Consider the following 27,175-nt stretch of genomic DNA (forward strand, 5'->3'; position numbering starts at 1 on the left):
TCTATTTTCTGTCTGTTAACCAGTCCTGAGTCCATGCTTATATATTACCCTAATGCCATAAGCCTTAATCATGTGTAACAACCTCTTGTGTGGCACTTTATCAGATACCTTCTGAAAATTCAAATATTCTATAGCCACTGGTCCCCCATAACCTGCTAGCTACATCCTCAAAAAACTCTAATAGATTGGTCAAACAATTCAATAAAGATATAAGTGCTTAGTGTTCATTGCAGTTCCCTTTGCAGTAAAAGGGGCACTGTCATTGTTGTCATGTATCTGTGAACATTTTCCCATGTTCGTCAAACAATAGGATGCAATAATACAGTTCTAGTAGAAATGTATCATTGTGTAATGAAAACGTGCACACAACGAGATTCTTACGAGTCACTGGAAGTGGGTGGGACTCTCACCCTCTGGCAGCGTATGCCAGAAAACTGGATCTGTTCAGCTCTTCAATTTTATTTCCAATAAAGTTAATTTCAATGGTTAAAAAATTGCAAGACAAGCCCAAATTTCCAATACGTGCTGCTAGAGGGAAGGCTTGTTGTTGGCAAAATGGAGTCATAATTAGCTATACGGTGTTAATCATTCACTGAAATTATACAGAGCTATTCCAACTGTCCTCTGGATCCAACCGTGAAGACAACAACTCTTTCTGTTTGTTGGATTTAGGATTTTACTTGCTTTGCAATTTGATCAGAAAAATAACACTACCAGCTGTCTGTAAATTAAAGCAGCTGGGTGATATCTATTTGTAAGCATTGTGTTTTTCCCTAGTAGACAGCTCTGAGATCCTTTATTATTCCAGTGGTTTAATGATTCTTGATGAATGAATCAATCCACAGCTTGCTGCTGATTCTTCTAAAACATGTACAATACCATGGCCATGAGGTTAGAATGAAATCGAAGTCACAATATTACATTTCTTAACCAATATGAACTATGCTAGAAGGAGCAATGCTTTCTATTTGGTCTTGGTGCATGATCAGCGATTAGAATATACAGTAAAACAGACAGATAGATAAGTTAGCTTTTAAAATTCTCATCCTTGTGTTCAAATCCTTCCATGGCCTAGCCCCACCCTATCTCTGTGAACTCCTCCAGCCATACAACTCTCAGAGATCTCTGCACGCCCCTAATTCTGACATCTTGCACACCGCTGATTTTCCTTGCTCCACCAATGAAGGCCATTCCTTTAGCTGCTAAGACTGTAAACTCTGGAATTCCCTCTTTAAATTTCTCCACCTCTCCACTTCTTTTTCCTTCTTTAAACCACTGCATTAAAAACTGTCTGTGTGACCACCTGTCCCAATATCTCTTTATGTAGCTTGGTGATAGATGCTGTCTGATAATCCCTCCTGCGCAGCACCTTAGGAAGTTTTACTATATTAAAGGTGCTATATAAATGCAAGTTGTTGTTGTATGCAGAACCATGCACATCAGGATCTGTGGGATCAATACAACAGAAAATAGCTACATCATTTCAAGGTTGCACAAATCATTATTACTCAAAAAAGTTAATAAATATGCAAAACTTTGGGTTCCAAGCAGAAACAAACCATTTTTCCGACTACTTGTTCCTAAATAGAAATGTTGGAAAAGGGAGTGGAATAATACATGAAACTTTGCATGTATTGCTGAAATAAATCTCTTAACAAAGTTGATTCAGGGAATGGGGCTCTGGACGTGTTAACTGAGCAGGGAGTGGGGAAGGGGTGAGCAGCCTGATTGGCCACCTAGTTGTTTTTAAGTGATGTAGAATTTTGGCAGGTTTTTGATAACTAACAATAAATTCTCTGCTGATTAAAGAACTGTAAAGAGCTCCCAGGAGCTGAGTGGTGCATTTGTTCGCCTATCTTCCTCTCAGTGATCCCATTTTTTTGGGTATCTGATGAGATCTAGTGTAATTTGAAGTTATAAAAATGTCTATCAGTAAAGATGTTCTCTGACCACCTGCCACTATCGCTACATATTTGCATATTAACTACAATGCTTTACTCTACAGAAGCCATGTGTTATCGTAATGAAACATCATTTAACTAAAGTGTTTTGTGCAGTTTCACCGGAGACAGAACATGAATAATAATACAGAACAATTAAAGGGCTACTTTTTGCATTTGTTTGGCATTTAAAACATGGACAACTTTTCGTTTAATGTCACATTCAATAAGACCATACTGAGGTAATAAAATGGGATGTTCAGTTCTATATCCTCTTAATAGAAAGAAAATAATCTCTTTTTTTTCCATTTTGGCAGTGAAATGTCCACACACATTGCTGCAGCGTCTGTAGCAGCATGTGTTTCTAGGATTGTTCTGGAAGAGAAAATGCCAAAACAGCAGGGAGCAGGAGATAAACAGGCAATTCGTGACTCATTAAAACAGCCAACAGTGGCCAACATTGTGGAACATGCAAGGACCCAGATCCAGCTCAGCCATAAACTTTTTTTCCACCAGCTGGACTTAGCATCTGTCAGAGTTTGGAGGGAAGATAATCTGGTACAAACGATTTCAGTGTATTGCATTTAGAAACCTGCCGGCTTACATAACAGTGCTGATTGGGAACCCAGGGAACTCTTTAAATGATGACACAGCTTCTTGATGTGATGTTATAATTATTCCTATTAAAACATTTTACCATCATTTTCCTTTTTCTGACAGTACTTTAAAATGTTATTTCGGAAACAGAATTCACAATGGCATACTCTGAGAGCATGATTACAGAAGGTTCTGGAAAGAATATTCGTTCCTCTCCTCCGCCACCATTTTGTCTTTGAATGTGTTTAATGGGCTTTATTAATGCTGCACCCAATCTATTCAAAAAGACTAACATATGGTTAAACATAGCATAGGGATAAGGGAAAAATAGAACAAAATTCAGACCACAATGCACTAAAGACATCTCCAAGCACTGTAATATCCTGACTTCATTTACTCCCTCAGGGCACATGCTCAGCCTCAGCACTGTTTGAGAGAGTCATGAAATTTCTCTCCAAAAAAACTGCTCTGGAGGCATTAACAAATGTTACGTTATGAACTGAGGATTGGAACATGAATACTACTGCCAAAGGTTGGGCCCCAGATGCCTCTGTGAGTAACATTAAAAATCTGCTACATCACATCCGTGAATTTCAATATTTATAGCGTTCAATAAAATGTTTCACTGTCAAAGGGAGATATGGCAGCACTCTCCCTCACAGCAGATGGGATGCAATATGGCACATTTACATGGACCAGCTGTGCTGGGCAGGATTGAATGCTGGTCAGAGGCAGAGTACAGACAGCACATCTGGATTGCTGACAGACTGACTGACACATCCATTGAAAAGTTTGTTTCACTATCGCAATCAGCAGTTTAAACCTACTCCTCCATTTACCTTCCCCTGTTACAAGAGCCTACGATTAACATGAACAACAATAGATGCCGTTTTCCATGCCTGTGCTGTCTCTGTAGGACATCAGCCAGTGCATGCGGTTGTGGTTGACCAGTCACTTGGGTGGGTTGGTGCTAACTGGTTTTAAGTGGTTGTGTCCCAGTGGCAATCTTGTCCATCGATCACTAGCAGTCAAACATCAGAAGTCAGCCTCAGTTTTACAGAATCTTTTGGCAATGATTGCTGTATTTAAAATGTATTTGTAGCTCCATGGCTTGTGATATACTTGCCAATTTATAGAATGACTTCCTAAATTTAATTCGCTAACATCTATCAGCATAAGGGTAGAAGCAAGCTAGCGATCTTTACAAAGAAAATGTATTCTGCAATTTAAAACAATACATCATGTTTAAAATCATTGCTGCCTTTGTTTCAATTTTATTGATTTTTTTTCTTCGGGCTAAACACACAAACAAATAATTAGAATGGGTGGACATCGCATCAAAGTAAAGGCACAAAGCTGGAGTTATATCAAACAAAACCTGAGTTTAGAACAACATACACTCAACTAATAATGAAAATACAATACCGTCAAAAAGGGAAACAAAGTAAAAATAAAACTAGTGGCAACAATTAAAAATAAAATCATCAAAAAATAGAAACTGCTGGAAAAAGCAGTGTCCTGAGTACCTGAAATTAGAAAAGGCAGCTTTTCTCTTTACAGATGCTGACATGCCTGCTGTGCATTCCCAGTATTTTATTTGTAGATTTCCAGCATTTCCATTTCTTTTAACGAATCAAAATTTTAACTGCCCCCATTTGGCAGAAACCAGGTCAGGGGATAATTAAAATGCAGTGGGAGACTTGCCCAGTGCTTTCTCCATCTTGATCTGGCCGACTCCAATTTTAAACTGCAGGCAGCAAGGGCACCGACCCCAAGGCGGCTGGGCCCTCTTGAAACATGCAGGTTAGTTCTGATGATGTAATAGGGAGTGTTCCTTGGAGCCCCACAAGGAAACTTTGGGCCTCTTTTCTTTGAGGCTTCCTCCCTTCCCCCCCAAAATGGGCATACCCTGTAAAAGGGAACATGCCTGCAGCTCACTGGTGGCAATCTACTACTGCCAAAATCCTGCTCCTGCCTACTGGCTAGGCAGTGGTCCCTCCTGGGTGTCTGTGGGAATCTTTTAGATTAGATTAGATTAGATTAGAGATACAGCACTGAAACAGGCCCTTCGGCCCACCGAGTCTGTGCCGAACATCAACCACCCATTTACACTAATCCTACACTAATCCCACATTCCCACCAAACATCCCCACCTGTCCCTATATTTCCCTACCACCTACCTACACTAGTGACAATTTATAATGGCCAATTTACCTATCAACCTGCAAGTCTTTTGGCTTGTGGGAGGAAACCGGAGCACCCGGAGAAAACCCACGCAGACACAGGGAGAACTTGCAAACTCCACACAGGCAGTACCTGGAATCGAACCCGGGTCCCTGGAGCTGTGAGGCTGCGGTACTAACCACTGCGCCACTGTGCCGCCCTCAATCTGATCTTGCATATCTAAATAAGACCTGAGAGCTAAAATGTCTCAGGGCCTCAGCATGTGAGCTTGTTCCCCACACCCCACCACACACACCAATCATGGCATGCGATTGCTAACACAGGCCCCAATTGTGACAGTGGTGGGTTTCTGGGTAAAGTTTTGGTCGTAAAACCCAGAAGCTCACAGTGTGCTGACTTTCGTTTTTTTAACAGGATCCCTGCCCACAATTCAGCCTACTTGACGGGCTTGGCTTCCAGTCAGGTGGGGAGCACTCCGGAGAAGGCCTCAGCCCCAGGTAGGGGCTTGCAGCTTCTTGTGGGAGCATGGGTTTAGGGGTCTGATCCTGGGGATTCAGATCCTCAATTATGGGGGTTGCTGGGTCTTTGGCTGGGAGAGAGCTCTGATAGTGAGGTTTAGGAAGTTCGATCCTAGGGAAGCAGGTCATCTTTGGGATCAGGGAGAAGCACATCTGCTCCCCTTGACTCTCAAACAATGCTGTAAGGGCATTTACCTTTCCCCAAGCATCTCATCTCCCTTGAGCTGCTGGGTTTCCTTATACCTGGGAAACCCAGCTGGCCAGGGTTAAACCCAAAAGGAAGTTCAATGTGAGGCTCCAAGCCTCATTACAATAACAAAAGCTTGCACTCATATAGCATCTTTAACCTAATAAAACATCCCAAGGCACTTCACAGGAGCATTATAAAGCAATCTGCTTTCCAGGAGCAAGTCAGCTGAACTCTGTCTGTTCCTGTTCCACCTCCCGTAAACCTGGAAATGGGCATTTTGCCTATTTGTGTTGGAAAATGGGCCAAAATCAATTTGTACCTGTGGCTGAAATTTTACATCACGACCCACCACCGCCCCCCACCCCCCAGGAGCGGGCTGGAGGCAGTGGTGGGGGGAGGGAGCGGGGTGGCATAAAATTGAGTGGGAGGCAGTGGTGCCATTCCCGTGGGTGGGTTGAAGGTAGGATGGGGCCAAGTTTGCAATTTTTTAAAATTTCACAACCCACTCGTTTTTTGGGGGTTACATTTACCCTTATAATTGTTTAATGCAGGTAAAGATACTCGATATGATATAGAAATGACAAGAGCACTGTTAATAAATGAAATCAAACTATCTATATCGTTAAATGAAGAAAAACTAATGAAAAGCATAAAGGGTCAAAAAGACAACCAAGTTCACACATGCAGGCTGGAATTTTACGACAGGGCAGAGGCCCCGCCTACCGTCCAAAAGTCAGGAGCGAGCCCGTCTCCACCGGGCCTGGAGGCCACGATATGATTTTATGTGACCCAGGCAGGCCCTTAATTGGCCCCAGGTGGGACTTCTGCCCCTCTGATGCAGGAAGTCCCACCTCCAAGAGCTACTGGCCATCAGCGGGCTGGCAGCTCTTCAGTCCCAGCAGCGCCACCGGGAACAGTGACCACTGCTGGGACTGCACCCAGCGAAAGGAGCAGCATTGGAGGAAGCCCTGGAATTAAGGTTAGTGTGTGGGGCCTCGCCAGGGATAATTGGCTGGGCTTGGACAAGGCTGGGGGAACGGGGGGAAGCGGTCGAGAGTTGGGGGGACGTGCTCCAAAGGGGGCAGCTTGGGCCATTGTGGGGGTTGGGGGGGCTCCCTCCATGCAGCACACGGTGCCAGATCAGGAGGGCACCCCCAACCCACAAGGAGGCCGCCAGGTTTAACTGGTGTAAAATTCCAGCCACAGGTACAAATTGATTTTGGCCCATTTTACAGCTCAAATCGGCAAAACTCTGCAAGTCCATTACAGCTGTCGGAGGCACAAGGCTCATCTGAAATTGGGTTTTAGGTCTCAATTTATTATTTAGGCGAGCTCTCGGCATCTGCTGTACCTCCAGAGGAACGCACCTGAAGTCAGAGATGGAATTTGAGCTGGCTCCCTTACTGGCAGTGGCCCTCAGTTAACTCCTGGGGTGTGGAGAGGGGGACGATGCACGCAATGGAGCTGTCCCTCGGGCATTGCCTTTTGGACCTTCTGATAGCGTTCCCTGGAATTAGACATGGGAAACCTATAGGTTTCTTCCAAACAGCTGTCCAATGTTGTACCTTACGTAGATGGCAGCGGGCACAACCCTATTGCATATCATGCGGCACCATCCATTAAAATCTGGCCTCAAATTTGTGGCTGCTGGCCATGACTGGTTGGAAAATTGACACCATCCCCACACAGCCCAAGTACCATGCAAAAAGAACTTAAACTGATCCACTCGCAAGTGGCAGATCAGGAGGTTTTAGCAACAAGGCCAACAAGAAGGTCATTGATGTCACTGGAGCAGACAGGGCAGTATGGTTGAAAACTAATATTAGTCACTAGAATAAGATTCCGGACCATTGTGACCCTCTATGTAAAGCTCACTTTCTATCACTCTGTAGTTCAGTATCATTATACTGAATCACACTCTCTGTGTACCATGCCAATGATTTTTAAATGTAAGACATCGACCACATAAAGCACTGTCGGTTTCTGCTCTCATCTGCTAAAACTGCTCCCTATTCCAGGATCATTCTGGAATACAAAGATAACCCCCTGGCTTCTTTTCTGTACAGCAAACTGTTTTTTTAAAACCCTCTCCCTTGTCCCCTCCACTTCTTTGTCACAAAGATTGAAAACATCCAATCAGCTGCCTCTGCTGCTTTCCTACATTCCATTAGCCCATCGGGCTTAACTTCCTCTAAAGTTTCCCCATCCTAGTCCTGAACTCACATTGTTCTCTTTTATCTTCCCTCATGTCCACTCCAAGTTCATCTTGTCCATGAAACCCGTCTCCTGCTCCCTTGACCCTATTCCCACTAAACCGTTGACCACCAAGCTTCCCTTCCTGGTCCCCATACTAGCTAATATTATTAACGATTCTCTCTCTTCAGGTGCTGTCCCTCTCTCCTTTAAATCTACTGCCATCATTCCTCTTCTGAAAAAAACGATCCCTGACCCCACCATCCTTGCAAACTACCACCCATCTCCAATCTGTCTTTCCCCTCCAAAGTCCTTGAACATGTTGTCGCCTCTCAAATCCGTGCCTATCTTTCCTGGAACTCCATGTTTGAATCCCCCCCCAATCATGTTTCCGCCCCTGCCATAGTACTGAAATGGCTCTTATCAAAGTTACAATGATATCCTGTGTGACTGTGACCAAGGTAAACTATTCCTCCTTGTCCTTCTCGACCTGTCTGCAGCCTTTGACATGGTTGACCACACCATCCTCCCCCAACGCCTCTCCACTGTTGTCCAGCTGGGTGGGACTGCTCTCACCTGGCTCCATTCTTATCTATCTAATCATAGCCAGAGAATCACTTGCAATGACTTCTCTTCCTACTCCCACACTGTTACCTCTGGTGTCCCCAGGGTTCTATCCTTGGTCTCCTCCTCTTTCTCATCTATGTCCTGCCCGTTGGCAACAGCATCTGAAAGCACAGCGTTAGTTTTCAAATGTACACTGGCGACACTCAACTCTACCTTACCACCACCTCTCTGAACTCCACCACTGTTGCTACATTATCAGACAGCTTGGCCGACATCTAGTCCAGGATAAGCAGAAATTTCCTCCAATTAGGTATTGGGAAGACTGAAGCCATTGTTTTCAGTCCCTGCTTCAGACTCAGATTCCTAGTTTTCAAATCCATCCCTCTCCCAGGCTGCTATCTGAAACTGAACCAAACTGTTTGCAACCTTGGTGTCATATTTGATGCAAGATGAGCTTCCAACCACATATCTGTGCCATCATCAAGACCACCTATTTCTATCTCCTTAAGAGCACCCAACTTCACCCCTGCCTCAGCTGTTCTGTTGCTGGACCATCATCCATGCCTTTGTTATCTCTAAATAAGTTTATTCCAAAGCACTCCTGGCTGGCCTTCCACAGTCAACACTTTGCAAACTTGAGAGCATCCAAAACTGCTGCCCGTGTCCTTACTTGCATCACGTCCCATTCACCTATCACCCCCGTGTGTGCTGACCTGCATTGGCTCCTGGTTAAGCAATGCCCTGATTTTAAAATTCTTATTCTTGTTTTCAACTCCCTCCATGGTCTCGACCCTCCCTATCTCTGTAATCTTCTCCAGCCCTAAATCCCTCTGAAATATCTGCGCTCATTTAATTCTGGCCTCTTGAACATCCTCGATTTTAATCACTCCATCATTGGTGGCTGTGCCTTCAGTTGTCAAGGCTCTAAACTCTGGAATTCCCTCCCTAAACCTCTCCGCCTCTCTACTTCGCTTTCCTCTGTTAAGATGCTTCTTAAAACCTACCTCTTTGACAAAGCTTTTTGCCATTTGCCCTAATATTGCCTTATGTGGCTGAGTGTCAAATTTTGTTTTATAATGCCCCTGTGAAGCACCTTGGGATGTTTTAGTCGGTTAAAGGTGCTATATAAATGCAAGTTGTTGTTGTGATCATCAACAATTGAACAAGAAATAAATTCAATGAAAAAAATGATGTTAGAATTAAGTTAATGAAATTGGTTTCAACTTTATGAATTTTTAACAGAGTATTGATGTGAAAATCACTAGAGGATTGTCCATTTGTCCCACGAAAAGATGTCCTTCCTCTCAATGACTAGGAAGTAAGAGATTCAGCCTGGGATTCCACTCCTGATTTCTAACCAGTGACCTCTGCTGGAGAATGACTTTTTATGGCCATCAGGTGAGAATAAATGAGCTCAGCTGCGATGCCATCTACAGTTGAATAGCATGCTGGTACTCACTTTCAGGGCTCAACTTCAAGTATGGCTACTTGGGCAAGGTGCTAGCAGCAAAGTGTCAGTGCTCTCTGAAGAGAAGGGACGAAAAGGGGAGAAATTTGAAAAAAAATGGATAGCCTTCCCATTCAACCTGAACAGCACCCATGGAAAAAATGTGATGGCTTGGAAATTGTATGAAGGTTTTCTCGACATCAGCCATTACTTCAGTGGAACACCAAGAGAAACCATGTAAACAGCTAAGATCAGTTGTTTATATAATTTCCCTGGGGATTCCATCACTCTTGACATCACTGTGGAAATTCAGGACCAGTATGTTCCACATAATATTTTATTCAATTAATGCAAGTTGTAGTAAGCACCAGCCTTCCATGACCGTGAGCTATGGGTCTTCTGTATTGATCAGTGGGAGCACACGCTTTGCTCCCTTAATAGGCTGGGAAATCACCCAGGAAAAGAGAACCTGCAGCTTTCATCCTCTCTAGACCATGTGCATAATTTATTAGTTTAAATGCTGCAGGAAGGTTGGAATCTCTCAATTTTTTTCTGAAAAACATTCTGATTTAAAGATCTCCATGTTACAGGAGTGTATGACTATTTTCTTGCATACGAGCTGTAACTTTCAACCGCATTTCTTCAGTACAAATACTCTTCAGTGTAAACATCTTAGTTCTGAAAGGGTTAAAGTGCTTTGGACACATTGTCATTGAAAAGCTCATTGATCCATGGGTAACATTCACTTATTCAAAGATTTATCAGGTCAAATCATTAACATGATGTTTGAATATTAATTTATTCAAAATGCTTTATTTATACCAAAGAACTGACAGAATGCCATCTGTTAAATACAACAGGACGAGAGATTACTTACAGCATGGCAATATTCCACAGTCACAGCACAACTCTTGCTTTAAGTGTCAGCTTGACATTGGTAACACTCATGCCTCTGAATCAGAAGTTAGTGGGTTCAAGCCCACTGAATCTAGGCTGGCAGAATCAATGCTGAGTGAGTACTGCATTATCCAAGGTGCTGTCATATCTCACTAGGGATAGTGTGTACCATATGATCTTTCACTCAACTAATGTAAATTGTAATAAACATTGGCCTGTCAACACTGAAAGATAGGGGGCTATTGTTCTTGTGAAAAAAAATTCATAACTGCATGAGCATATGTTTTGTTTCCTCAATGGGCTGATAAATAGTCCAAGTGAAAATTTTGTCCTTTGGATGAGTCTGTCTATTCAGGTGGATGTTAAAGATCCCAATGGATTATCTAAAGAAGAGTGGGGAGTTTTTACCATGACCAAGTCAATATTCCTTCTTAACCAACATAATACCAAAAAAAGCAGATTCACAACCATTCTATTTCATTGCTGTTGTGGGATCTTGCCACATGGGTGAATTACCAGCTGACAGATTAACAGGGGTCCTATTACATCAATAGGACTCTGACACCATCTTAGAGAGATACATCACTGAAACAGGCTCTTCGGCCCACCGAGTCTGTGCCAACCAACAACCACCCATTTATACTAATCCCACGTTAATCTCATATTCCCTACCACATCCCCACCATTCTCCTACCACCTACCTACACTAGGGGCAGTTTACAATGGCCAATTTACCTAGCAACCCACAAGTCTTTGGCTGTGGGAGGAAACCAGAGCACCTGGCAGAAACCCACATGGTCAGAGAGAACTTGCAAACTCCGCACAGGCAGTACCCAGAACCAAACCTGGGGCACTGGAGCTGTGTGTCTGCAGTGCTAACCACTGCGCCACCTCTTAACCAGGAAATCAGTGGAGTTCCAGCAGCAACTGCTCCGTGTCCAAGAACCTGGTCAGATAACTGAAGAGGCCCTGCAAGGTATGTTCAAAACTTGGGGCCATGAGATGCAGGAGTGGTGATTTTGACACTTCCAATTTCTGAGTCTAAATCAGTATAGTGAAGAACAATGGCCCCAGCATGGATCTCTGTGGAAGACCACTTTCTACTTTCTGCCAATCAGAGAAACCTCCCTAAACCTCTACCCGCTGTTTTCTATTTTGTAGCCACTTTTCAATCCATTCTGCTACCTGCTCCTGCTTTCACACATCTTGACCTTTGTTAAGTGTCTCTTACGTGACACCCTATTGAAGGCCTTCCGAAAGTCCATGCAGATATACCACATTCATTGCCTTTGGCTACTCTTACTGTTATCCCTTCAAAGAATTCAATAAGGTTGGTTAAACATGACCTTCCTTTTAGAATTTTATTTTATTTATTTTATAATCTCCACCTTTAGTTTCTAAATGGTCAGGTGTGACCTAAAGCTTGACTTCATCTGCTTAAGGCAGATTACAATACTAACCTATAGACGTTGCAGTCCAGAGTGGCAAAGAGTTTAACCCTCATGACAGCTACTTCATGCAGCACCAAAAACCATCAAACAGCTAAGAGGTCAAAGCTTCTTTTGAGTCTTTCCAAAGCGTTTCAAAATCTTTGAGAGTCATTTTAACCTCGCCCTCCCCCAAAATGAGTGCGTTTGGGTTGGGTGGGAAGTTAAAATGCAAAAATTCTCAAACCCGATACCAACCCACTTTGAACCCATTCACTTTCGCTTTAAATGCAGGCAGGAAATCAACCAGCTTCCAGGAGGCGGTTTACTCATTTAAATATTTCAATGAGACTGTGTGCCGATGATTTTATCTGTGTTTCAGACTTAATGCTGGCTGGCCAGATTTCCCAGGTCAAGGGATACCTGGCAGCTAAAGGGAAGTGAGGACTGCTGCAGGGAACAGGTAAGTACTTTTCCAACACTACTCATGGTTCAGAAGGCAGTAGGAGCGTTTCCCCTCGACCAACCAAGCAAATCTATATACCTCCAAACCTCCCCAGCTGTTGGACAGCCCCCTCCCCATGACCATTGAACCCCCCCCCCCCCACCACCCCTGATCACCGACTCTCGCCCAACCCCTCATCTCTCCCTCCGATCTCTCCTTGACCCTGCCATCTCTGCCCCTGATCTCTTTCTGACCCACTGTCATCATCACCCGACCCTCCAAACCACTCTGTAGCCCCTCCCACCCACACCTTCATGATCTCCAGCACGAGAAAACTCACCCGCTCCTGGTCTGATGCTTCTTCTGCAGGATTCCCTGCCCGACAGTAAGCTACGACTATCAATCAGTCTGGCTTCCTGGCGGGGGACCTATTAAAAACCATAGAGTTAAAACTCCACACTATTCAGGGAAACGCAAACTTCCATAGAGTAAGTCCAATCTTCCCGGTTTCCTGACCAGAAATCCTGACCCTCGTTTGGAAATCCCGGCACAGTAAATATCAGCTGCCTTTATTCTGACACTTCTCTTTGCTTATCCACATTTGAAGATTAAGGTCAATAGGAATGACAACATCCCAGGCTTTGCAAAGGTCTCCCCACGAGTTACTATGGCTCACTAATAGTATACATACGTTGCCATTTTCTGTGATTTACACTCGAATAGGACACATTGAACTGAGGAGCAGGATTGGCTCCACAGTGTGACTGTAGGTAAGGCAGGGCTAAAAGTTAAATGATTTCTTCTTATCTCGACCCTATTTTTACTCCACTTGCCCAGCCTCTTCCCACCTACATCTGTGACTCTTCCAATGCCCTCTGTCATTTCAACAGTTTCCAGTTTCCCAGCCCTCACTGTCTCCTGTTCACCATGGATGTCCAATCTCTCTTGTCATGAACATGCTTCCATTATTAATATTTTTTGAGGACTCATGTTTAAATGATTGTGAAAATTGGTTCATTTGAAAGACTAAGGAGATGCCTGGATTTGGTCTTTTTTAAAGGGTTACTGGAAGGTCATTTTGGATTTAAAAAAACACTTAATGGAAGAGACAATGAAGTGCTAAAATAAACATAAGGAGCCTAGCTAGCTATTGGAGTTGTTTACAGAGCAGTCACATATCTAGATCATGGTTGACAGGAGTTTTGGCTTTTTGATTTAGCTTGGATTGTTTGAATGCTCAGTTGGTGTGTATCTTGCTAAGAGAGAAGCCACCCAACTCATCCTTTTCCACGTGTTTTGGAAAATCTTCTGAGAATCCAGTGTGATAGCTGAAACCACTGATACAGTGATTCTCCCAAAAAGCCTGCAAGACTACTCCTCAATGTCTCCTGAACAGAAGTGCTCCAGAAAGATCCCAGTGACAGCCCTCTAGGTGTACCCAGATGCCAGACCATCTGGAAGATTCCATATCTTATTCTTTTTCTTTAGGAATTGACAATAACTTGGTCAAAGCATTTTTTTAAAGCTGACCTCTGCAGAGCCAGTTTTTTCATTTTTTCCCCTTTAACCAGTGCGTGCGTGTATGTGTTAGTTTATTTTAGAAGGGTATATATTTATATTTTCATATTTCAAACTGTGTGTTAATAAGTTTTGCATCTTTATTGAATAAGTCTTGTTTTATAATAAATCAACAATTTTGTTGTTTATTAAAGAAACCTAGTTGGCAGATTTTTTTACTCTGAAACTAATATAGATAAAGTATATTATTGGCCATATCAGTAACTGGATAAAACATTTAAACATACGTTGTGACCAGTGGAGTAGTAGAACTAGAGCAAGACAGTGCATTCCTCCAATCTCGGTCGTAACACTCTACACCTCCATTCCCCATTCTTCCGAGAACAGAGGCCTAACCAGCCCCCATCCACCACCACCCTCCTCCGCCTGGCTGAACTTGTTCTCACATTGAGCAACTTCTCCTTCAACTCCACTCACTTCATCCAAATGAACTGCCATGAGTACCCCATGGGTCGTAGCTTTGCCTGCCTTTTTTTGTGGGGTATGTGGAACATTCTTTGTTCCAGTCCTACTCAGGCCCCATCTCTCACCGCTTCTTCTGGTACATTGATGACTGTGGAATAGAATCATACAATCATAGAAAGTTTAAGGCACAGAAAGAGGCCACTTGGCCCATCATGTCTGTGCCAGCCAAAAAACAATCCATCCATTCTAATCTCACCCTCCAGCATTTGGTCCATAGCCCTGGAGATTATAGCACTTGAGGTGCATATCCAGACTCCTTTTGAATGTGAGAGTTTCTGCCTCAACTATCCTTTCAGGTAGTGAGATCCAGATTCCCACAACCCTCTGGGTGGAAAAATGTTTCCTCCTCTCCCCTCTAATTTTTCTACCAATCACTTTAAATCTTTGCCCCCTAGTCACTAATCTCTCTGCTAAGGTAAATAGGCCATTCACCTCCAATCTATTCAGACCCCTCAACATTTCGTATGTTTCAATCAGATCTCCCCTCAGTTCCAAGGAGAACAACCCCAGCCTATCCAATTTTTCCTCATAGCTGCATTTTTCCAGTCCTGGCAACATCTCCTCGTAAATCTCCTCTGTACCCTCTCTAGTACAATTACATCCTTTCAGTAATGAGGTGACCAGAACAGCACACAGTACTCAAGTTGTAGCCTAACCAATGAGTTATACAGTTCCAGCATAACCTCTCTGCTCTTATATTTTATACCTTGGATAATAAAGGAAAGGATTCCATATGCCTTCTTAACCACCTTATCGGCCTGTCCTGCTACCTTCAGGGATCTGTGGACATTCACTCCAAGGTCCCTCGCTTCAAAGAACAAAGAACAAAGAAAATTACAGCACAGGAACAGGCCCTTCGGCCCTCCAAGCCTGCGCCGATCCAGATCCTCTATCTAAACATGTCGCCTATTTTCTAAGGGTCTGTATCTCTTTGCTTCCTGCCCATTCATGTATCTGTCTAGATACATCTTAAAAGACGCTATCGTGTTCGCATCTACCACCTCCGCTGGCAACGCGTTCCAGGCACCCACCACCCTCTGCGTAAAGAACTTTCCCCCTAAGCTTTTCCCCTCTCACTTTGAACTCGTGACCCCTAGTATTTGAATCCCCCACTCTGGGAAAAAGCTTCTTGCTATCCACCCTGTCTATACCTCTCATGATTTTGTACACCTCAATCAGGTCCCCCCTCAACCTCCGCCTTTCTAATGAAAATAATCCTAATCGACTCAACCTCTCTTCATAGCTAGCGCCCTCCATACCAGGCAACATCCTGGTGAACCTCCTCTGCACCCTCTCCAAAGCATCCACATCCTTTTGGTAATATGGCGGCCAGAACTGCACGCAGTATTCCAAATGTGGCCGAACCAATGTCCTATACAACTGTAACATGACCTGCCAACTCTTGTACTCAATACCCCGTCCGATGAAGGAAAGCATGCCGTATGCCTTCTTGACCACTCTATTTACCTGCGTTGCCACCTTCAGGGAACAATGGACCTGAACACCCAAATCTCTCTGTACATCAATTTTCCCCAGGACTTATCCATTTACTGTATAGTTCACTCTTGAATTGGATCTTCCAAAATGCATCACCTCGCATTTACCCTGATTGAACTCCATCTGCCATTTCTCTGCCCAACTCTCCAATCTATCTATATTCTGCTGTATTCTCTGACAGTCCCCTTCACTATCTGCTACTCCACCAATCTTAGTGTCGTCTGCAAACTTGCTAATCAGACCACCGATACTTTCCTCCAAATCATTTATGTATATCACAAACAACAGTGGTCCCAGCACGGATCCCTGTGGAACACCACTGGTCACACGTCTCCATTTTGAGAAACTCCCTTCCACTGCTACTCTCTGTCTCCTGTTGCCCAGCCAGTTCTTTATCCATCTAGCTAGTTCACCCTGGATCCCATGCGACTTCACTTTCTCCATCAGCCTACCATGGGGAACCTTATCAAATGACTTACTGAAGTCCATGTATATGACATCTACAGCCCTTCCCTCATCAATCAACTTTGTCACTTCCTCAAAGAATTCTATTAAGTTGGTAAGACATGACCTTCCCTGCACAAAACCATGTTGCCTATCACTGATAAGCCCATTTTCTTCCAAATGGGAATAGATCCTATCCCTCAGTATCTTCTCCAGCAGCTTCCCTACCACTGACGTCAGGCTCACCGGTCTATAATTACCTGGATTATCCCTGCTACCCTTCTGAAACAAGGGGCCAACATTAGCAATTCTCCAGTCCTCCGGGACCTCACCCGTGTTTAAGGATGCTGCAAAGATATCTGTTAAGGCACCAGCTATTTCCTCTCTCGCTTCCCTCAGTAACCTGGGATAGATCCCATCCGGACCTGGGGACATGTCCACCTTAATGCCTTTTAGAATACCCAACACTTCCTCCCTCCTTATGCCGACTTGACCTAGAGTAATCAAACATCTGTCCCTAACCTTAACATCCGTCATGTCCCTCTCCTCGGTGAATACCGATGCAAAGTACTCGTTTAGAATCTCACCCATTTTCTCTGACTCCACGCATAACTTTCCTCCTTTGTTTTTGAGTGGGCCAATCCTTTCTCTAGTTACCCTCTTGCTCCTTATATATGAATAAAAGGCTTTGGGATTTTCCTTAACCCTGTTTGCTAAAGATATTTCATGACCCCTTTTAGCCCTCTTAATTCCTTGTTTCAGATTGGTCCTACATTCCTGATATTCTTCCAAAGCTTCGTCTTTCTTCAGCCGCCTAGACCTTATGTATGCTTCCTTTTTCCTCTTAGCTAGTCTCACAATTTCACCTGTCATCCATGGTTCCCTAATCTTGCCATTTCTATCCCTCATTTTCGCAGGAACATGTCTCTCCTGCGCGCTAATCAACCTCTCTTTAAAAGCCTCCCACATATCAAATGTGGATTTACCTTCAAACAACTGCTCCCAATCTACATTCCCCAGCTCTTGCCGAATTTTGGTATAGTCAGCCTTCTCCCAATTTAGCACTCTTCCTTTAGGACCACTCTCGTCTTTGTCCATGAGTATTCTAAAACTTACGGAATTGTGATCACTATTCCCAAAGTAGTCCCCTACTGAAACTTCAACAACCTGGCCGGGCTCATTCCCCAACACCAGGTCTAGTATGGCCCCTTCCCGAGTTGGACTATTTACATACTGTTCCAGAAAACCCTCCTGGATGCTCCTTACAAATTCTGCTCCATCTAGACCTCTAACACTAAGTGAATCCCAGTCAATGTTGGGAAAATTAAAATCTCCTATCACCACCACCTTGTTGCTCCTACATCTTTCCATAATCTGTTTACATATTTGTTCCTCTATCTCACGCTCGCTGTTGGGAGGCCTGTAGTACAGCCCCAACATTGTTACCGCACCCTTCCTATTTCTGAGTTCTGCCCATATTGCCTCACAGCTCGAGTCCTCCATAGTGCCTTCCTTCAGCACAGCTGTGATATCCTCTTTGACCAGTAATGCAACTCCTCCACCCCTTTTACCTCCCTCTCTATCCCGCCTGAAGCATCGATATCCTGGGATATTTAGTTGCCAATCATGCCCTTCCCTTAACCAAGTCTCAGTCATAGGAATAACATCATACTCCCAGGTACTAATCCAAGCCCTAAGTTCATCTGCCTTACCTACTACACTTCTTAAATGCACCTCAGACCACCAGTCCCTTTGCTTTCATCATCTGCTCCCTGCCTACTCTTTCCCTTAGTCACGCTGACTTCATTATCTAGTTCCTTATAGGCTTTAGTTACTACCTCCTTACTGTCCACTGACCTCCTCATTTGGTTCCCAAACCCCTGCCACATTAGTTTAAACCCTCCCCAACAGCGTTAGCAAAAGCACCCCCAAGGACATTGGTTCCAGTCCAGCCCAGGTGTAGAACGTCCAATTTGTAATAGTCCCACCTCCCCCAGAACCGGTCCCAATGTCCCAAAAATCTGAACCCCTCCCTCCTGCACCATCTCTCAAGCCAAGCATTCATCCTGACTATTCTTTCATTTCTACTCTGACTATCACGTGGCACTGGTAGCAATCCTGAGATTACTACCTCTGAGGTCCTACTTTTTAACTTGGCTCCTAACTCCCTAAATTCTGCTTGTCGGACCTCATCCCGTTTTTTACCTATATCATTGGTGCCTATGTGCAAAACAACAACTGGCTGTTCACCCTCCCCCTTCAGAATGTTCTGCAGCCGATCTGAGACATCCCTGACCCGTGCACCCGGGAGTCTCGTTTTCGACCACAGAACCGCCTATCTACTCCCCTTACAATCGAATCCCCTATGACTATAGCCCTTCCACTCTTTTTGCCGCCCTTCTGAACAGCAGAGCCAGCCACGGTGCCATGAACCTGGCTACTGCTGCCTTCCCCTGGTGAGCCATCTCCATCAACAGTATCCAAAACGGTATACCTGTTGTGGAGGGAGATGACCACAGGGGACACCTGCGCTGCCTTCCTGCTCTTTCTCTGCCTTTTGGTCACCCATTCCCTTTCTCCCTCAGCAAACCTAATCTGCGGTGTGACCAATTCGCTAAATGTGCTATCCACGACCTCCTCAGCATCGCGGATGCTCCAAAGTGAGTCCATCCGCAGCTCCAGAGCCGTCATGCTGTCTAACAAGAGCTGCAGCTGGACACACTTCCTGCACGTGAAGGAGTCAGGGACATCAGCTGTGTCCCTGAGCTCCCACATTGAGCAAGAGGAGCATAACACGGGTCTGAGATCTCCTGCCATTTTTAATCTTAAACTTAACTTAGTCTGAAACTTAGAAAAAAGGAATGAAAACTTTTTACCAAACACACGATAAAAAAAAAGTAGAAAAAGCCTTACCTTATCTACACACCACTGAGTCCTTTTTTTTTTGGTTAGAGGAGGAGGGCGGGTGGGAGACACTACCCGTGTAGTTTCTCGGGTTCAGAAAAGGCCCAAATATATAGGATTTTACTTACCCAGCAGCCCCTTTGTCCGCCGAAAATAAAAGGGAATTAAGTTTAAGCTGAAACTGACCTTCCCAGCTGCTCACTCGCTCGCACCCTCTGCTCCCGAATAAGCAGCTGCAATGAAAGGTAAGTTATTTTAAACGGCCCAAATATATAGGGTTTTACTTGCCCAGCAGCCCCTTGGTCCGCCTTCCTCTACACCTCTCAGTATTTTCCCATTAACTGTTGTCATGGAACTGTATTGATTTTCTCCTTGGATTAAAACAATGTGCTTTTAAGACTCTGATTAAAAACAGTGTGCCTTTAAAAACTCAGTGGCATAGTGTGCCAGCTGCACCTGTTACCTAGAGTGGTGCAGTGGTTAGCACCGCAGCCTCATAGCTCCAGTGACCTGGGTTCAGTTCTGGGTGCTGCCTGTGTGGAGTTTGCAAGTTCTCCCTGTGACTGTGTGGGTTTCTGCTGAGTGCTCTGGTTTCCTCCCACAACCAAAGGCTTGCAGGTTGATAGGTAAATTGGCCATTTAAATTGCCCCTAGTGACACGGACCACAAAAGTCCGAGTGTATCAAACCTGTGTCCTCAGTACCTTGCTCTATGGCAGCGAGGCCTGGACAACGTATGTCAGCCAAAAGCGACGTCTCAATTCATTCCATCTTCGCTGCCTCTGGAGAATACTTGGCATCAGGTGGCAGGACCGTATCTGCAACACAGAAGTCCTCGAGGCAGCCAACATCCCCAGCTTATACACACTACTGAGTCAGCGGCGCTTGAGATGGCTTGGCCATGTGAGCCGCATGGAAGATGGCAGGATCCCCAAAGACACGTTGTACAGTGAGCTCGTCACTGGTATCAGACCCATCGGCCATCCATGTCTCCGCTTTAAAGACGTCTGCAAACGCAACATGAAGTCCTATGACATTGATCACAAGTCGTGGGAGTCAGTTGCCAGCGATCGCCAGAGCTGGCGGACAGCCATAAAGGCGGGGCTAAAGTGTGGCGAGTCGAAGAGACTTAGCAGTTGGCAGGAAAAAAGACAGAAGCGCAAGGGGAGAGCCAACTGTGTAACAGCCCCGACAATCAATTTTATCTGCAGCACCTGTGGAAGAGTCTGTCACTCTAGAATTGGCCTTTATAGCCACTCCAGGCGCTGCTTCACAAACCACTGACCACCTTCAGGCGCTTATCCATTGTCTCTCGAGACAAGGAGGCCAAAGAAGAATAAGAATGTTAACTGGCATAGGATTAGTGTGAAAGGCACAAAGGGAACAGAATTCTTAAAAAGCATCAGGGCAACCTTTCTTTTAGCCAGTACATAGCAAGCCCAACAGGAGAGCCTGTCACTCTAGAATTGGCCTTTATAGCCACTCCAGGCGCTGCTCCACACACCACTGACCACCTCCAGGCGCTTACCCATTGTCTCTCGAGATAAGGAGGCAAAGAAGAAGAGTGTATGTAGGTAGTCGGAGAATGGTAGGGAATATGGGACTAATGTAGGATTTGTATAAATGGGTGGTTGTTGGTCAGCACAGACTTGGTGGGCTGAAGGGCCTGTTTCAGTGCTGTATCTCTAAATTAAATAAATAAACAGCAGGAGAGTGAGGAGGTCACATGGTGTAATGTTCTAATTTAACTGTGTGTAAAAAACAGCTAATACCAGTTTTGAGAGATACCAGTGAAGCATGCTTGCCTTGAAAGAAGAGAATTTTCTCAGCAGAAATTCTACAATGAGCCACAGTTTGTGTGAATTGCCTAAGGAGAAAAAAATCCCTTTTGAAGAGAACATTCGTATTGCTGGAGGTAGCAAAATTCCTTTTTCTTTACTTCCAATCTAAGGAGTCTTTGCTCCAAGATTGAATCTCTCTTGACTTATTGTGTTTTCTGGAATTTGCAGTAAAGCTTCGACCGAAATCTACCAATTTGAAAATCCAAACATAGATGTGTCATTATACCCCCTGTTGAAAGAACTGTTTGACGCCTGCTGCAGCTGAAGTGCTTTGAATGCCTATCAAGAAAAGACTGTTTAATCAAATCCGCATGGAGACTTTGAGGCATCTGATTATTTTTTCTTACACTAGATACCTCACCCATCAGGAATGTAACCCACAAAGACTTATAATCCAGTTATTTATTTATTCTTAAGAAACAGCTAATTTTTAAAACATATTTTTTTAAAAAACTGGTTAACCGTTGATTTTTGAGTGTTTGTGCATGAATGGGGAAGTTAGGTTAAAATACGAAGTTATAAGGTCTTTAGACGTAGGTTTATCTTAAGAGTGTTTAAGATTTAGGTTTTAATAAATAGTTAATTTGTTGTTGTCTAAAGATACCTGGTTTGGTCTGTTTTATTCTGGGGGTTACCAGAGTGTTTAATTTGGCTATTTTCTAGTTGGGCGGGAAAAATTTAATAATAGGCTGCAACCTGTGGAGTGATGGGACTGAATTGACAGTGCATTGCACCTGCGTCGGTCATAACATTGTGTATTCCTTTATCTTGCTGGACCTCCCCAAATGCATCACCTCACACTTCTCCTGGTTGAATTCCATTTGTCACTTTTCTACCCATTTGACCAGACCATCAATATCCTTCTGCAGCCTACAGCTGTCCTCCTTGCTATCCAGCACACGGCTAATCTTTGTGTTGTCTGCAAACTTCTTGATTATGCCCCCTACATTTGCATCCAAATCGTTAATATATACCACAAAAAGCAAGGGACCCAGTACTGAGCATTGCGGAACGCCATTGGAAACAGCCCTCCAGTCACAAAAACACCCATCAACAATTACCCTTTGTTTCCTGCCACTGAGCCGGTTTTGTATCCACCTTGCTACATTTCCCTGGATTCAATGGGATTTTTTTTTAACCAGTCTGCCATGTGAGACGTTGTCAAAAGCCTTGCTAAAATCCACGCAGACCACATCAACTGCACTACCCTCATCTATCTTCCTTGTTACTTCTTCTAAAAATTCAATCAAGTTGGTTAAACAAGATCTTCCCTTAACAAATCCATGCCGATTACCCTTGATTAACCTGTGCCTTTCTAAGTGACAGTTTATCCCGTCTCTCAGAATAGATTCCAATAATTTGCCCACTACTGAGGTTAGACTGACTGGCATGTAATTAGTCGGTCTACCCCTCGCTCCCTTTTTACACAGAGGTACAACGTTAGCAGTTCTTCAATCCTCCAGCACCACACCTGTATCCAGTGAGGACTGAAAAATGATTATTTTAACAGCCTGGTGTACATTTCATCCGGCCCTGGTGATTTATCAACTTTCATGGATGCTAATCCCATTGATAATTCCTCTCTCCCTATGTTTATCACATGCAATACTTCACACCCCTCTTCCTTATCTACAATATCTGCATCGTCCCCCTCTTTTGTGAAGACAAACGCAAAGTCTTCATTAACAACAATGCCAACATCTTCTGCCTCTACACATAGATTACTTTTTTGGTCTTTTATGGGCCCTACTCTCTCCTTAGTTATCCCTTTACTCTTAATGTATTGATAAAACATCTTTGGGTTCACCTTGATTTTGCTTGCCAATATTCTTTCATGCCCTCTTTTTGCTTTCTTAATTTTCTTTTTGATTTCACCCCTCCACTTTCTATACTCCTCTCGGCTTTCTGTAATATTGAGTTCTCGGTGTCGGACATAAGTGCTGCATTGAGTGCTGCTGAAGAGCACAGAGTGTTAATAAGGGAGTTTGTAATTGAGGGAGTTTGGTAAGGAGGGGAACTATAAATTAAGTACAAAATACATTTTAGTGCACAGAGTGTAAAGTGGCAGATTGGTGCATTAAGGAGGGGCTCCAGTAGCTGACTATCTCTTCGGTACAAGGGAAGAAGTTGATTGGCGAGTAACTGGTAAGTTATTTTACTCTTCATTTATTTTATTTAGAGATACAGCACTGAAACAGGCCCTTCGGCCCACCGAGTCCGTGCCGACCATCAACCACCCATTTATACTAATCCTACATTAATCCCATTACCCTCTCACATCCCCACCTTCCCTCAATTCCCCTACCACCTACCTATACTAGGGGCAATTTATAATGGCCAATTTACCTATCAACCTGCAAGTCTTTGGCTGCGGGAGGAAACTGGAGCACCCGGCGAAAACCCACGCGGTCACAGGGAGAACTTGCAAACTCCGCACAGGCAGCACCCAGAATCGAACCTGGGTCGCTGGAGCTGTGAGGCTGCGGTGCTAACCACTGCGCCACTGTGCCACCCATTATAATAAAATGTTTTTAAAGTTACATTATGGCAGGTCAGCTTGGCCAAGTGGAATGTACATCCTGCGGTATGTGGGAAGTCATGGATGCCCCACATGTTCTAGATGAACAAACCTGTAGGATGTGTCACCGGCTGCAGAAGCTTGAGTTCCGGGTTTCGGAATGCAAGCGGCGGCTGGAGTCACTGTTGTGCATCCACGAGGCAGAGGACTACGTGGATGGCACATTTAGGGAGGTGGTCACTTCAGAGGTTAGGAGCATGCAGGGAGAGAGGGAATGCGTGACCGCCAGGCATTCTAAGGGAACCAGGCAGGCAGTGCAGGAGTCCCCTGAGTCGTTCTTGCTTGCTAATCAGTTTTCCATTTTGGATACTGGTGAGACTGATGGTTCCTCGGGGGAGTGAAGCCAGAACAAAGTCTGTGGCACCATGGGTGGCTCAGCTGCATAGGAAGGGAAGAAGAAGAGTGGAAGAGCAATAGTGATAGGGGATTCGATAGTTAGGGGATCAGACAGATGTTTTTTGTGGCAGTAAATGTGACTCCAGGATGGTGTGTTGCCTCCCTGGTGCCAGGGTCAAGGATATCACGGAGCAGCCCCAGGACATCCTTCTTGGGGACAGTGAACAGCCAGAGGTCATGGTCCACATTGGTGCCAATGACATAGGTAGGAAGAGGGATGAGGTCCTGAAAGCAGATTTTAAGGAGTTAGGAAGGAAATTAAAAAGCAGGACCTCCAAAGCAGTAATCTCAGGATTACTCCCAGTGCCACGTGCTAGTGAGCATAGAAATAGGGGGATTGATCGATTGAACACGTGGCTGGAGAATTAGTGTAGGAGGGAGGGCATCAGATATCTAAGACATTGGGACCAGTTCTGGGGCAGGCGGGACCTGTACAAGATGGACAGGTTACACCTTAACAGGACCAGAACTAATATCCTCGCAAGAAGATTTGCTAGTGCTGTTGGGGAGGGTTTAAACTAGATTGTCAGGGGAATGGGAACCTGAGGGGTAGCTCAAACTGGAAGAAAGTAAAGCTGGTAACAGGAGGTAGGAAAGTAGCAAGTGACATTAGAAGGCAAGCGAAACAAAGGCGAGCATTAACTAGGCTTAGAATGCGGAATAAAGTCAAGAAGACAAGGTTAAGGGCACTCTACCCAGATGCATGCAGCATTTACAACAAGGTAGATGATTTAAAGGCCCAAATAGAGGTAAATGGATATGATCTAATTGCCATAACGGAAACGTGGCTACAGGATGATCAAGTCTGGGAATTGAATATTTAAGGATATTCAACATTTAGGAAGGACAGGCAAAAAGGAAAAGGAGGTGATGTTGCACATTCATAAGGGAGGATCTCAGGTCGTAAGAACAAAATGTGGAATCTGTTTTGATGGAGCTAAGAAACAGCAAGGGGCAGCAAACATTTGCAGGAGTTGTTTGCAGGCCACCAAACAGTTGTGGTAGTGTGGGGCATGGTATTAATCAGGAGATTAGAGAAGCATGTGACATGGGCAATACAGTAATCATAGGTGGATTCAATCTGCATATAAACTGGGTAAACCTAATGAGCACTAATGCCGTGGAGGATGCGTTTCTGGCGTGTGTTAGGGATGGTTTTCTAGAGCAGTATGTTGAGGAACCGGCTAGAGAATAGGCTTTTTTAGATCTAGTTTTATGTAATAAGAAAGGACTAATTAATAATCTTGTTGTAAAAGAACACTTAGGGATGAGTGACCATAACATGATAGAATTCTACATTATGTTTGAAAGTGAGATAGTTCAATCTGAATCCAGGATGTTAAATTTGAACAAATGAAATAATGAATGTATGAGGGGCAAATTGGCTGAGGTGGATTGGGAAAATACATTAAAAGGTATGACAGTACATAGACAATGGATAGTCTTTAAATAAATGTTACATAGTTTACAGCAACTAAACATTCCTTCAAGGCACAAAAACCCCAAAAGTAAAGGCAGTTAACCATGGATAACAAAGGAAGTTAAGGATTGTATAAGTTTAAAAGGAAAGGCCTATAAAGTTGTCAGAAATAGTAGTAAACCTGAGGATTGGGAGGATTTTAGAATACAGCAAAGGAGGATGAAGAAATTGATAAAGAAAGGGAGAATAAAATATGAATGTAAGCTAGCAAAAAATATAAAAATGGACTGTAAAAGCTTCTATAGGTACGTAAAAAGGAAATGTTTGACTAAGACGAATGTGGGTCCATTACAGGCAGAGCTAGGAGAATTTATAATGGGGAATAGAGAAATGGCAGAGAAGCTAAATGATTAATTTGTGTCTGTCTTCACTGAGAAAGATATAACAAATCTCCCAGAATTAGAGATCCAAGGGATTAGGGGGAATGAGGAATTGAAGGAAATTAATATTAGTAAGAAGGTTGTATTAGAGAAATTAATGGGGCTGCAGGCTGATAAGTCCCCAGGACCTGATATTCTATATCCCAGAGTGTTGAAAGAGGTAGTTATGGAGATAGTGGATGCATTGGTGATCATCTTCCAAAATTCTATAGATTCTGGAGCGGTTCCTACAGGTTGGAAGGTCGCAAATGTCACCCCACTATTTAAGAAGGAAGGGAGAGAGAAAACAGAGAATTACAGACCTGAAATAAAAGCAAAATACTGTGGATGCTGGAAATCTGAAACAAAAACAAGAAATGCTGGAATCACTCAGCAGGTCTGGCAGCATCCGTGGAAAGAGAAGCAGAGTTAACGTTTCGGGTCAGTGACCCGAAACGTTAACTCTGCTTCTCTTTCCACAGATGCTGCAAGACCTGCTGAGTGATTCCAGCATTTCTTGTTTTTGTTGTTGAATTACAGACCTGTTTGCCTTACATCAGTCATTGGGAAAATGCTAGAATCTGTTCTAAAGGATGTGATAAATGGATACTTGGATAATAATGATCTGATTGAGCATAGTCAATATGGATTTATGAATGGGAAATCATGTTTGATCAACCTGTTGGAGTTTTTTGAGGATGTTATTCAAAGAATTGATAAAGGGGAGTTAGTGGATGTGGTGTACTTGGATTTTCAGAAGGCTTTTGATAAAGTCCCCCACAGGAGGCTGGTTAGCAAAATTAAAGCACACAGGATAGGAGGTAATATACTGGCATGGATTAAGGATTAGTTAACAGGCAGAAAGCAGAGAGTAGGAATAAACGGGTCATTCTTGCATTAGCAGGCTGTGACTAGTGGGGTACTGCAGGGATCAGTGCTTGAGCCCCAGCTGTTCACAATATATATCAATGATTTGGATGTCGGGACCAAATGTCATATTTTCAAGTTCGCGGATGACATTAAACTAGGTGGGAATGTGTGTTGTGAGGAAGATGCAAAGCAGCTTCAAGGGGATTTTAGATACACTTAGTCAGTGGGCAAGAATATGGCAGATGGAATATAATGTGGAAAGATGTGAGATTATCCACTTTGGTAGGAGGAATAGATGTGCACAGTATTTCTTAAATGATAAGAGATTAGAAAGTATAGATATACAAAGGGACCTGGGT

This window comes from Heterodontus francisci, chromosome 3 (genome assembly GCF_036365525.1).
Source record: "Heterodontus francisci isolate sHetFra1 chromosome 3, sHetFra1.hap1, whole genome shotgun sequence".
Lineage (NCBI taxonomy): Eukaryota > Metazoa > Chordata > Chondrichthyes > Heterodontiformes > Heterodontidae > Heterodontus > Heterodontus francisci.